Genomic DNA, 13,910 nt, shown 5'->3' with positions numbered 1-13,910 from the left:
CACACTGACAAACAGAACAGTCTGTATGGCAGGAGGCAGTAGGCCTGCATTTACCCACGGTGGATTGCATGGTAATGTACATCAAGATACCATAAGCCAGCTTACCCCTGATACCTCCACATGTTGTAACAGCCTAGGTTAGTTATGGTGCATCCCCCCCTAGACTCAATAATACTGGGCCATATACCACTGTTACATACACTGGCCTCTGGAGTGCATGAGGGCACACATGTATTTTGTAGGTGAAGCCCATACATATATGGCCCCAAGCTCACAGTATGTCTGGGGGACACAACAGCAGTGGACTGATAGCAGGAATGGCAGCATGACATACTCACAGCCCACTACAGAACAACCACTGACAGCATGTCATATGTGCAAAGCCTCATATGTAGGTGGAGGACAGAGCCTGGAACACAGGCCCATATGTGTAAAACTGTTGTCATACACTAAGCAAGTTGCTGGTGTTGCAGGATAGTCTGAAACATACCCTTAGTCAGGAATATGAAGTTAGAAACATAAATGGATGTAGCCATGTACTGATAGCACTCAACACACATACTGCCAGGGATATATCTGACACAAGCCCTGTGTGGTGGACAGACAAAACATAATAGTCACACCTCTGGCCACCAAGTGGATAGGCCCACAATTGAGAGCTATGCAGACAGACTGCATTCCATGTTAAACTTGTATGTACACACAAACCCTGTAACACTGGTGCTATACAATGCATACAACAACACTATGCACACTCTGTCTGTAGTTCTGGAACCTCATACAAATATGTAGCTGGCCTGAGTGTGCAAGTTCTCTTGTAAGAAGTATTGCTACCTGCTGTCTGTAACACTGCTGCCCACACACAGGAAGGATGTCCACCATACAGGAAAGGTAAAGGGCCACACCCATATGATGTAGGGATCTATAGTAGTTGGTTGCCATGACAGTGGTAACTGGAAATACTACACAGCATACTGCATGCAGGTAGCAAGTGGAGGACACTGACTGGTGGAGAGGCCATCACCTGATCATGTGCATCACCTACAAATTCCATGCTGCAATCTATGCAAAGTAGCTCATTCCATTTACTGGAGAGAGACTGAGAGAGAGAGCGTATAAGAAAAAAAAGGAATACCAAACACTCTACAAAAGTCTGCAGTCCCAGAACAGGTATGTGAAGTATATATGTATGTAACTGACCGTAATTCTTGGTCCATAATAATCAGATAGATGATGTAAAATGCTTTATATGTGCCTTCAGCTGTTATTGTTGTAATGATGTTCAGCTGAACAACAGCTATGGACAATAGAGTCCATCCCTGTGGGTAGAGGGCTATAACCCTCAACCGTGCAGAGCAGCACTGATTGATAAGATGTAAGCCATCATAGTGTGTGTTGTGTAATGGGAAGTATGTATGTTACGTGGCCAATAGCTGATGGTGGAAGTAATGCCATTATGATGGACATGTGGGCTCCACAGCCCACCCCTTGCTGGATATTCAGGTTAATCTGTATTGTAGCATGCAGGAATGCCAGAGGTGTGTAATAAGGTTACCTGCAATCTGGCCCTACATATACCCCACATAATGTCAGGCTGTGTCCATATGTGACCCCTGACTGTGTTGTAGCAAGGCAAAACAGTGCAGCAGTGCAGGAAGGTGTTGTGAGATTGTGGACCTGATGTCTGAATGTACCCCACATATAGGTATGCATATGTGTACATATATGCATATATATAATATATATATATATATATATATATATATATATATATATATATATATATATATATATATATATATATATATATATATGTATCTACATGTACGTCCACAAATATACAGATACCCATGTGTTGACATATATATGAGCACATATATACATCACATATATCTACACATAGATATATACCTATATGCACATGTCTACATATATACAAACACACACACAAATGTATATATATATATGTAAATATGTGTCACCTATATTACTACCTCAGAGCTGCATGATATGTGCATGGAAACAGCATACATAGCAACACACTCAGATATCTACAGCTGTCAGTGTGTACAACATGGATGGGTATGTCACATGTGAACTCCTTATTGGGACCACATTGTCCTTGTCTGTGAAGTTTGGAATGGGAATATGGTGAAGTATGGCAGGTATAGTTATGGAGGTGGTCAGGGTTTGTAGATATAGAGGACAGTCTATAGGGGTGGTATGTGACATGTGGTAGGTAAACACCCTGGATGGTGTGTGTGGTCTGTGATGTGGATGCCCCATAGGCCCCAATATAGACACAATGGGAACAAGCCTCCCACCCACTGCTACTCACAACAGCAGTTCATGTCCTGAAGGTGCCTGGCCTGGAGGCTGAGCAGGAGGAGTATGTCGACCCTGTGAATGTGTACTGGGTGCCTCAGAGTAATGTAGCACATCCCACATGTGTCTGTGGAGCCCGTTATGGAAAAGACCCTGGACCTGCCCTCAGGGGACAGGAACATGTCTGTGTGTGCCCCCGGGGGGACAACATCCCCTGGGTTGGTTCCACCTGACGGTATTGCTGGACCAGTACATGAGAAGGCCCCAGGGTGGGACACACATGTGATGTGGCTGGGTAACATGGGCAGATGGATTTGGAGAGGTGATTCTGTTGGGCAATAGTACATATACATGCTATTGTGTCACTGTTACAGAAAACATGTTGGTAGTAATAGTCTACACAATCCTGGAACATGTCCAAAAGTATGCATAGATATCCCCAATAACACAGAACGTCAAATGTACAACAATCACAAAGCAGCCATATCACAGGCATATATGGAACCATAGTGGCCCTGACAATGGCATGCAGGTGAATAGTCTGAAACAGGACAGCAATGATAGTGTCCACACAGGGAACATGGCTACAAACACATAGCACATAGCGTGGTACAATACAATATCTATCCCACTGGTAGGTAAGCTGTAGCCATACCTAATAAGTTGTGTGTACAGTTTGTTGTCACTGATATGGTGGGGGGGTGACAGAGATGTGTATTAAGAACTGTGGTAACCTTGCTGTATGAGTTGCTCAGACCTGTTTCCATCTTTATGTCTTTCAGGCAAGATGTCACATGCATGGCTACCATCTTATTCAGCTGCTGAAAATGAGGTAGTGCTAACCTATTTAATCCAGCACTACCCTGTCCTGTTTGGCCAGGCCACCCATGATCAGCAGGAGTGGACTGCCCTGTGGAATGACCTAGTCCACAGGGTCAATGATGTCGGACTGCACAACCGCAGTTAGGAGCAGGTCCAGAATCATTGTTCTGACCTACATCACAATGCCCGTCGGTGTGCTGCTGCAGTCTGTGGGGGATCACCTCGCCAAGGGGGGGGCCATGCCATCCACATCCCCTGACACGTGCCGAGGAGCTCCTGGCCAGCCTCATGGCACCTGCCTGTCAGGACACACACCAACCACCAGACACCTTTGTGGAGGTGGGTACCACCCAAACACCCACCAAGGAGCATGCAAGTAAGGCCACAGGGCACATTCATAGACCACTGTTGCATATACATCCGCATCGGTACAGGTAGATCATGCATATCTGACATGTGATAGATATATTTTGTTGCTGCATAGTAGTGATAAATAGATGCCCATATGTGGTAGCATTGTGGAAATGTACTGCTGATGTATTGTAATAGAGTGCAGGATAGAGGTTCACAGTACGCTCTGTTTTAAAGGTATCCTCGCTTGAACAGCGTCTGTTGTACATGATAGTGTTCGGGACAGGCGTGCTCATTTCTGAATAAGCATATTAACTGAGTAGTATGGTCGTAGTCACTTTTAATCTGCTTCTACTTATACTTCAGCGACTGCTGTTCTTCACTCCGCTGTGTAAATGAGTGTATCGACGGCTAGCTGCTTGTTTAAAGCCCTGCTTAAAGGGATCGCTGCATTGAATAGCGCCCTTGCAGCAGTAGCAATAGATATTTGCTTATTTTAGTCTTCATTTAATCAACAGCCTTGCCTACATCTTAGCGACTGCTACTGTTTAGTGTTGAAATGCACTTGCTAGCTTAAAATCCTGCTTAGAGGGATCGCTGCCTACATCTTAGCGACTGCTATTGTTTAGTGTTGAAATGCACTTGCTAGCTTAAAACCCTGCTTAGAGGGATCGCTGCATAGGATAGTGCCCATGCAGCAGCAGCAAGTATTATCTGCTTACTTAGTATAGTGTTTAAACGCTCTTTAAAGGGCTTAGAGAGATCGCTGCATAGGATAGCGCCCTTGCAGTAGCAGCAATTTTTATCCGCTTATGTGGACAGAGTTTAAACGCTCTTGCTAGTTTAAAACCTCACTCAAAGGGATCGCTGCATAGGATAGTGCCCATGCATTAGCAGCAGTTATTATCTGCTTAATTTGTTCTTCGTTCAGTCAACAGCCTTAATTAACCCTAGCGACTGCTGTTGTACTGTGTTTAAACGCTCTTGCTGTGTAAAGCGCACACTATGATGATTATACTTGACTGTTTTTAGAAAACGTTTACTACTAGCACATTATTATTAATATAGAAGGACTACTCCCCTAGCGCTTGGCTAGTTTTATCTAGACACCAAGGTACAACGAATGTATTAGGGACTTCATTACTTATTATATTTGTTAACTGTCCTAGTATCTACACATTTACTCATTGCGCTACACGCCAGCTTCCACGTGTGAGTGTTCTTCACACGCGCTTGGCTACTGCAGCTGCAGGATGCGCCAAGGCGCTATTATCTAAAGAAACACTAACCCAAGAGAACGCTGTTACATAGCAGTGCCTACCGTGGAGATAATGCTTTTCTAACGACATTATTTGTTCCTTTTACTTCATTTGTTATAGAGCCTAGTTACACACCTAAAAGTCTATGTGGTCTGTAATATTTTACTGTGTACTTAACATTGTCGTAGCTTCATTTGCTACATTATTTCCATTGTGAAGTGTTTCTGATTTACAAAATGTTACTGTGTTCATAACCATTGGGATACACTCCATTGTTACATTTTACTTAGTCATTATCTGCTCTGTTTTAGTATTTTGTGCCTACATTCTCTTTTTCACCTGTATATCTCACTATTAAGGTATAGTTGTTGCTACTATTACACTTTCATTAACCATCACTCTACTTTTCTTCTGTCTCCAGTTGTTTTACCCTGCATATTCCCATTGGGACCTCGCCAGTGGATACTTCCACCTAACTAGGTCACCAGACTCAACCTGTTTTGTGGTTCCGCAATAATACCTCTCTGCTGCCTTAACCCCTGCTGGGAAGGTTGAACCAAGTCTCCCCAAAGGACACTGAAGAAGTATGTGTTTTGCTGCTCTATGCTTCTGTAATTATACTCCTTGTTGAACCTGTATATGCTATCTCCTGCCAGTACAGCCAGCTGCCTACATCCCCTTCATCCTCGCCTCTACTCCCATCCCTATCTAATTTCTCTACTCCCTACATGCTCCTTACATTCAGTCCTCTTTAGCCCTTACACTGCCTCAGTGGCCCAGTGTACTTCTACATTCAACCACTAGAGGGCACCCCCACACTGATATTCCTTCTTACTTACTCCTTGCATATTTTTACTAGCCTTACCTTATTTTTACCTTTCTCCAAACTCTCAGCCCATTCTGCCTAGATTATCCAGAACCTTACTCACTCTGTTACAGCTTACTTCCTGCATTCCATGCTCCACTGATTGGCTCTTCTCCTTCTCCTGTGCTTCCCGTTCCGTTAAGCCCTTCGGGCTCACTCCCCTACCCTGCCCCCAATTCCCACCCGCCCCAGTACTCCCAGCTATATTCCTCTTATTACCACACCCACTTCCTCCCTACTCCAATCAAACACCAACACCCTGCACACACACATTTTCTAATCACCCATAGTTACCACACCCTCTACTTAGCTACACTACAAACTTCAACTCTGTCACTCAGCCCTATCTCTACCTTCTACTTACCTCTACCTCTTCTGAAACCTCCTTCCTTACACCACACTCCCCACTACACTCTAGGACAACTACATCACATCCTCCTATAATTATCCTTAAAACAAACTTAATACTAATTAGATTCTATACACAAAGTAATCATTAATAACATGCTTTTAAAACCTTCATCCATCTCTCTATTACTACTACTACTTCTAAAACTTACCTTTCTTTACTACCTCACCCAACCCAGTACCTGCCATCATCCACAACTCTATCATACTACCAACCATCTAAACTCCCCCTACTCACATTCACACTCATCTATCTCTCATCTATATCCAATAAAACACCTCCTATCCTTCTCTTACAAAATACTTACTTCTCATAGACTCCCCATCCTCTTAACTACCAGTAACCCCTTCTTCAGTACAACATCACCCAATCCATTTTTTAAACTACTTAATTACTTTTCTAAACATATCCTTCATCTAGTCACCAGTCTCTTATCAGGTGATATCCACCCTAACCCAGGCCCCTCAACCTCTACTACTATACGTAAACCTCTATTACTTACCTCACTAAACTCCCAAAGCATAGTCAACAAATTAACAACCCTCCATGCCTGGATCACATATAATAAACCTGACATCCTATCTATTTCAGAAACATGGCTAAAACCCCATATAAAAAGCTCTGAAATAATCCCACCTAACTACTCTATCATTAGAAAAGACAGGTCCCATAAAAAAGGCGTGTGTAGCTCTTCTATTTTCTACTTCCTTGTCAATTACTCCCTTCAATAAACCTATTCCACATTTCAACAATGCTGAACTACTCATCACTCTCCTTCAAGTCAACAAGCATAAACATATATGTCTTGCATCCCTCTATATTCCCCCAGGTGACAATGTCTCCACATTAGAAGACATTCTCTCCTGGCTCTCCAGCAACATTAGTAATGAAACCATAATCTTAGGTGACGTAAATATCAACTGGACCTCCATTCAATCTCCATCCAACCCCCTTAACATCAACCTATATAACTTTTCCCAACTAATCAACAAAGTAACACGTCCTTCTAAAAACCTTTCCGGTGGCAGTATACTAGACTGGATCCTTGTGTCACACCCACACTATTACTCTGACAGTGGTACTCTTCCCGATGCTCTAAGTGATCATACGCCCATCTTCACATACCGACTCCTTGTATCTCTCTCCATCCCCACAATTATATTACCACACGCAACCACAAAAATTTCAACCCAACAACATTCTCAGATTCTTTAAAAGCAATCAACTGGAACACTCTTAGGACACTTCCCTTAGAAGACGCTGTTTCTCACTTTAACTCTACATTCTTAACAATACTAGATTCCTATGCCCCCCAAAGGACAAAACGAATAAAAAATAATTCTGCTCCATGGCTTACTAGAGATACATTAGCATGCATGCCTTTAGAGACAAAGCATGGGTACTTTACCAAAAAGAAAGTCCCTGATTCCCACATTGAATACCGAACCCTCGAAATAAAGTCAAAAAGCTTATTATCTCTGACAGACAAAATTACTTCTTTACCCTCCAAAACAATAATAAAACAAATCCACAGAAATTCTGGAAAGGTATCTCCACCCTCCTTAACCCCAGCAGACCACACACCCTTCCCCGACCCAAATGCCCCAGATCTAGACCTGGCTACTGAATTCAACTCCTTCTTCATTGATTCTATTAGCAAACTAACTTCCTCTTTCCCTAATTTTACCATACCATCCAATACCCCCTCACCCTCTCCTACCAAAAGCCCTCCCTGCATTTCTCTTCCTTCCCCATTCCCATCTTCTCTAACTACATCCCATAACTTTTCTCCTCTCTAACATCCTCACCAACATCAAATACTTTGCCTCTTCACACAACTCCATTCTCATTAAAACCTATACCCATTTCTACTATAAAAAAACTACTTCACAAACTGAAGCCCGCACAAATGCACCAGATGATATCCCTCATATTTCCTAAGCGTTGCTGCTGATGCAATTGCCTATCCCATAAGCATCCTCATCAACCGCTCAATCCTAGAATGTACAGTGCCCCAACTCTGGAAACAAGCCTTTATCATCCCCCTTCATAAAGGCGGTAATAACTGCAGTGTTAACAACTTCCGCCCCATTGCTATCTTGTCCCCATCTCTAAACTACTTGAAAATGTGTTCAACTTCAACTACTACCACATCTTTTAGACAATAACCTTCTCACACCTACACAACATGGCTTTAGGCCAAATCATAGCACCATGACAGCCCTCCTCTCCTACCTAGAAACTGTAAATAAAGCTCGTGATTCCGGCCATATTGTCTCTACCCTACTACTTGACCTTTCTAAGGCTTTTGATACCATTTCACACAGCCTGCTATTAACTAAACTTTCCAAACTTAACCTTTCTTCCTCCTCTGTGAACTGGTTCTCCAGCTACCTATCTAACAGACACCAAGCTGTAAAATGGAAAAGGCCACTTCCTCCTTTCTTAGTACCCCCACCGGGTTCCCAAGGCTCCATACTTGGTCCTCTTCTCTTTAACATTTTTATAAACGACTTTCATAAATCTATTCCTTTCTCTAACATCATCCAATATGCAGATGATTCCACCATTATCTGCTCTGCCTCATCTACTCCTGAGCTACTAAAGCTCACACAAGCAGCTTTCTCAATTACTGAGCATTGGATGGAAATTAACCACCTTGCTCTCAACGCCTCCAAAACTAAACTCATGGTATTTACTCCCACTAAAACTACTCCCTTTGATACAAACACATTCCTGATCACCAGTCAAAACAATTCAACCCTAGAACTCGTATCTGAAACCAAGTTACTTGGTGTTCAAATTGATAACCAACTTAATTTCAATTCACATATACACCTAAACATTAAAAAAACCCACCAAAAGCTGGGTATGCTTTACCGTCAAAATCAATATCTCACAAAGACCTCAAAAATCACTCTGTCTTCTTCCTTTCTTATTCCCTCCTTCTCTATGGTTCACCTCTCCTAACTAATATTCAGTCCTCTCTTAAAACAACTTTCCTCTTGCTACAACAAAATCGCCAAGTTCCAATGGACACAGGTCATACACCCATCACTGTTCCTCTCTCCAAAACTACATTGGCTTGAACTTCCACATCAGCTCAATTACATTCAGCTTACCCTAGCCCACAAACTCATTAACAACCCTCTCTTTGTCCCTCCCTGTCTTCTGCTTTTAAGTTTCACTTACCTGATAGAATCTTAAGGTCAAACAATCAAAACCTATTAGAAACACTTAAACCAAAGCCCCAGGCAAAACCTACTATCCTTTAACATAGCTCGTCTTTGGAACTCACTCCCACCATCTATTCGTACCATCTCTAATCTCTATTCATTCAAAAATCTCTTCATACTCATCTTACGTCCCAATGGGAATGCTCTTGTTCCCATCCATCATAAAAAATCTGGAACCCTTCATCCCTCATCCTCCATTCATTCTCTTCCTACTCAACAAAGCCTGTATACCTATTACTTTCTCAAATTCTAACCACACCATATAACAATATAATCCTACCTCTTTAATGCCATAACTTACCTCTCATTATTTGTACCTTTCAATAATTCACATTTTCGAATGTACATCAAATGGAAAAGTTATGACTGTACTCTTTTTACATTGTATAAGTAGCCTAGCTATGTTGTTTTCAACTTGTCTGTTAGTTTGCATTATGACCTTTTTAAATGTATGTACTTATTCTGTTTGTCTGTTCTTTTTGGAGCTTTTCTCCCCAGGACTCCATTGAAAACGGGTTCTTTTAGGCCCAATGGACTATCCTGGTAAACCAACTGCAAATAAATAAATAAAATAAATAAATAAATAATACTGCACCCACCCTGTAGCACTGCCACAGCTGTGGCCACTGACTATGCATCTCTCACCCTCTTATGCAGGTCCCTCCAGGATACCACCAAGGCAGCAGCCTGTAGCTGGTAAGTATGGTTTATGTAGATGCTTGCCAATACACCAGACATGTAATGGCTATAATATATACCATGCACACATCTAACACACCTACCCAGAATGCATGCTGTACATGTGCATGTATTGTTGCTGTGAAATACACGGCATCACAGGGCTGACCATGATGGGGTATTGGAAGGGTATGTCAGACACCTGCATGATAACTAACATCCTGTCATTGCGGAATATGTCCACAGGAAGTAACATAATGGTGAGAGACATGGCCTACAGTAGGGACATGTTTGGAACAACACCCATATACAGTGCAACAGCATTGTATATACCTGTAAGACAATGGCAACTGCAACACTATGGCATAAGGCATTACAGTGGTCCACATTATCAGCTTGGACTAGGCTCTAACATGTGGTGTTCCATATATGGGACACTGCAAAGTGATACACATGTGTAGGGCTTACTCGTTATGCATCTGCAAAAAGGCTGAAGGTGGGGGGAGGGGTGTCAGCATGACACACCAGTACACTACAGCAGGGATCCTAAGGATGCTAAGAATGACTGCATCTGCACATAGTGAGGTTCAGGACCTGTGGCAGCCATTATCCTGCCCCCAGAGCAATAGTGATGGCAGTGTGTTAACACAAAGAGATGTGCACATGAGTAGACCTTGCAATCATGCAGAATATGGGGACACGTGTAGGGCAGACTGAACATACACTGGCAAATGCAGATGGCCCACACTAGTATACCCCTGCCAGGAGTAGTGACTGCTGTAGTACACACAACAAGAGGTGCGACAAACCGTCATGATAAGGGTGTGCACACATATGTCCACACAGTGTGTATGCATCATGGTCAGCATCCGCACACCTAACACATTTCATAGACATTGCATGTGAAAGTAAAGGACATATGTCACATATCGGGCTCATGTACTGCTAAGATATGTGGTGATGTGGTCCCATGGCAGATCAAGGATGGGTGCATCATATCAATAAAAGTGTGTACACCCCCATAGCCATGGTATGCTCTGAGTATTGGATTGGTCATACATGGTCCACTGATGTTGAGAGCTGTGCATCAGACATCTGGCATTCACAAATTACATCTGTCCTCATATCATACCAGGTATGTGTTGCTGGAAAATATAGGGTCTGTGAGCATTAAAGCTGACATAACTGACACAGTAGTACACATTCAGCAATGGGCTGTACGCCTGTGAGGTGTGGTGCACAGTATATGGCAGGATGCAGAACAGGTGCACAGAAATACTGTGTTCATGGGCGCAGTGGTATTTAGAGGAAGGGGCTTCACCTACTGACACAGCACATGCATCACACACATGTATACTGTTGCCAGCATGGATTGACTATAGCTGCACTGCATGCTGTCGGGTACCATATGTTATGCATATTGACAGAGGGGTAATAGGAGGACTGTGTGTACTATCATTGTGCAACCTCACCTGTATGTGTTTGTGTGTGTCCTGGTGGGTAGTTAATCTGTAGGGTCACTCAGGTGAAGTGGAGGGAGGTTGATGCATGTAGGATGCTTCTGTGCATGTGTGTGTGTTTGTGTGGGTGGCCATGTATGCACATGTGTGATTGTAGGGTGTTCACACAGCAGTACCTCCCTCTGGGATCATGCAGTACAAGTACATGGACTGCCACATTACACACCAGGAATACTTGTCATGTGTATAATCACAGGACAGCTGATAATATAATATGGTCTGTAGCATGAAACAGGCATCGAGAGGGAAGGTAGACACCAGGTACAGCCGTAATATTGCATTCAGCAGAGAAGTCACCTACAACCCACATATGCAGCATTACAGATGCATTGGGGGAGTACTAATCAGGACCAGGGAGTGTATCCAAATATTACAGTTGTCACATGATAGGCTTAATGAGCAGCATATCTGGCATGTACTGAGCATTGCATACACATGACACACCAGTGCATGATATTATGGATAGAACATAGTAGCCCACATATATTTGGGCCATGCTCATGATGTCCGGACATACAGAGGGTGCATACTGAATGACAGCAGTGAGGCCATGTAAAACAACTACGCACAGGTCAGGCAGGTAATGTAGTAACAGGTCTTGTGTTGTGACTGCTTGTGTAGGCATTTAGAGGACTGATATATTAATGAGTGGTATCAATGTGTGTATGTAAACAAGTGTGATGCAGGATGGGGTACCACATGGACATATACGTGGGACTGTATGTAAATCCATAGACAGGTAGGTATTATGGAGGTGTGTATGTGTGTATGTGTGTGTGTGTGTGTGTGTGTGTGTGTGTGTGTGTGTGTGTGTGTGTGTGTGTGCGTGTGAGTGCGTGTGTGGGCGTGTGTGTGTGCGTGTGTACTGTTAGGCAATGCTGTACAGGTTTTAAAGTGCGTTTATTGTTTTACCCCACAGGTGGTGAGGTGGGTCAGGGTCCCTCCTGCATGCAATCTGATGTTTGTGTCCATACAGACACTGAAGATAATGATAATACTGTTGAGGCACAGGTGGGGTTGTCAGGGGCCACCACTGTGCCAACATTTGACATCCCCCTTTTAGCTACCCAAACCCACACACGGTTTCAGTGCCTATACATACCCCATCACCAGTGGCCATAGTGAAGGGACAGCTGGCATTTAGTGGCAGTGCACAGGAAAGTGTGGTATCCATGCCTACTGTGTCCAGACACAGCAGGCATAGCCGGATGTCCGGCAGGGCACCACATAGGTGGATGTCCCAGGGTGCTCGTGGTAGGGCCGCTGGGCATCATGCTCCTGGCAGAGGCAAAATAGCTGGTGCCAGCATGCACATGTTTCAGGCTGTCATGGTGGCACAGGCACATATGGAACATTACACCAGACAGGGCCTGAGGCTGCAGAGGGCTGCTCTCATATCTGCAAGTGACAATGCCTGTGAACTGGATGGTGCCATCCGTGTGTTAACTGAGTTCATGGATAGATGGTCTAGTGAGATGATGGCCCTCATCGACTGTGGTCTGTCTGTGCTTGAACATGTGTTGGGAGTGTGGCGACAGCTGCGTGGACATAGGCCAGCAATGCTAACAGCTGGCAGTCAATGTGGACATACTAGGACACCAAGGGGCTTTCATAGTGGCAGTACCAGCCCCGGCAGTGCAGATGGATTACTGTCCACACCACACCACAGCAGGCCATGAGCATGTGGTCATGGCCAGTCCCAGGAGGGGCCTGGTACCAGCAGACATTTGTCATCAGCAGGTGAGAGTAGTACATCAAGGCCTGTACCTGGACATGGCCATGGAACTCCTGGAAGGCACAGTCCTCATGTCCCTGGCCAGAGGCAGTGAACTGCACACCCTGCCAGGTTTATTCTGCAGCTGTCCATAAACACCTGTGTAGGGCAGCCACATTGCCGAACCTTGTGCATGCATACCCACACACTATAGAAACACACCTACCCACACACTATAGAAACACACCTAGGGCAACCCCATACCTACACACACCATAGCACCACGCACAGCTCATGGCAGTACACCCCTCATCCACACACATGGTGTCAAATGTATGGCCCACCCTCGACCTCTGGCAAACTAACATCACACCCTGTACATATGATGATACCTGTGCCACATCTCTGCCAGCCATACCATCAATACAGGGACACGTTAACATGGTTCTAATGCACATAGTGACTGTAGTACAGTGTACCACAGTACTGCAGTGTAACATGGTGTAAGGAGTAAAGTGTAATGCATATATGGCAGGTAGTGTAGCCATCCAGCAATGATGCATTATAGCTGTTAGTAACACTGGTTGGTTGTGGTCTCTATAATGTTATCCATTTGTGTTGTAGGTGTACATGTGTCACTATGAGGATGGTCTGCAGTCATATTCCACAATGGGATATGGCACTGTGGTGACACCATGGCTGTGACATAACTGGGGTACAGTTGAACACAT

This window comes from Protopterus annectens, chromosome 10.part0, assembly GCF_019279795.1.
Source record: "Protopterus annectens isolate FY-2018-M chromosome 10.part0, PAN1.0, whole genome shotgun sequence".
NCBI classification, from domain to species: Eukaryota; Metazoa; Chordata; order Ceratodontiformes; family Protopteridae; genus Protopterus; species Protopterus annectens.
Note: the sequence above shows the minus strand (reverse complement) of the source record.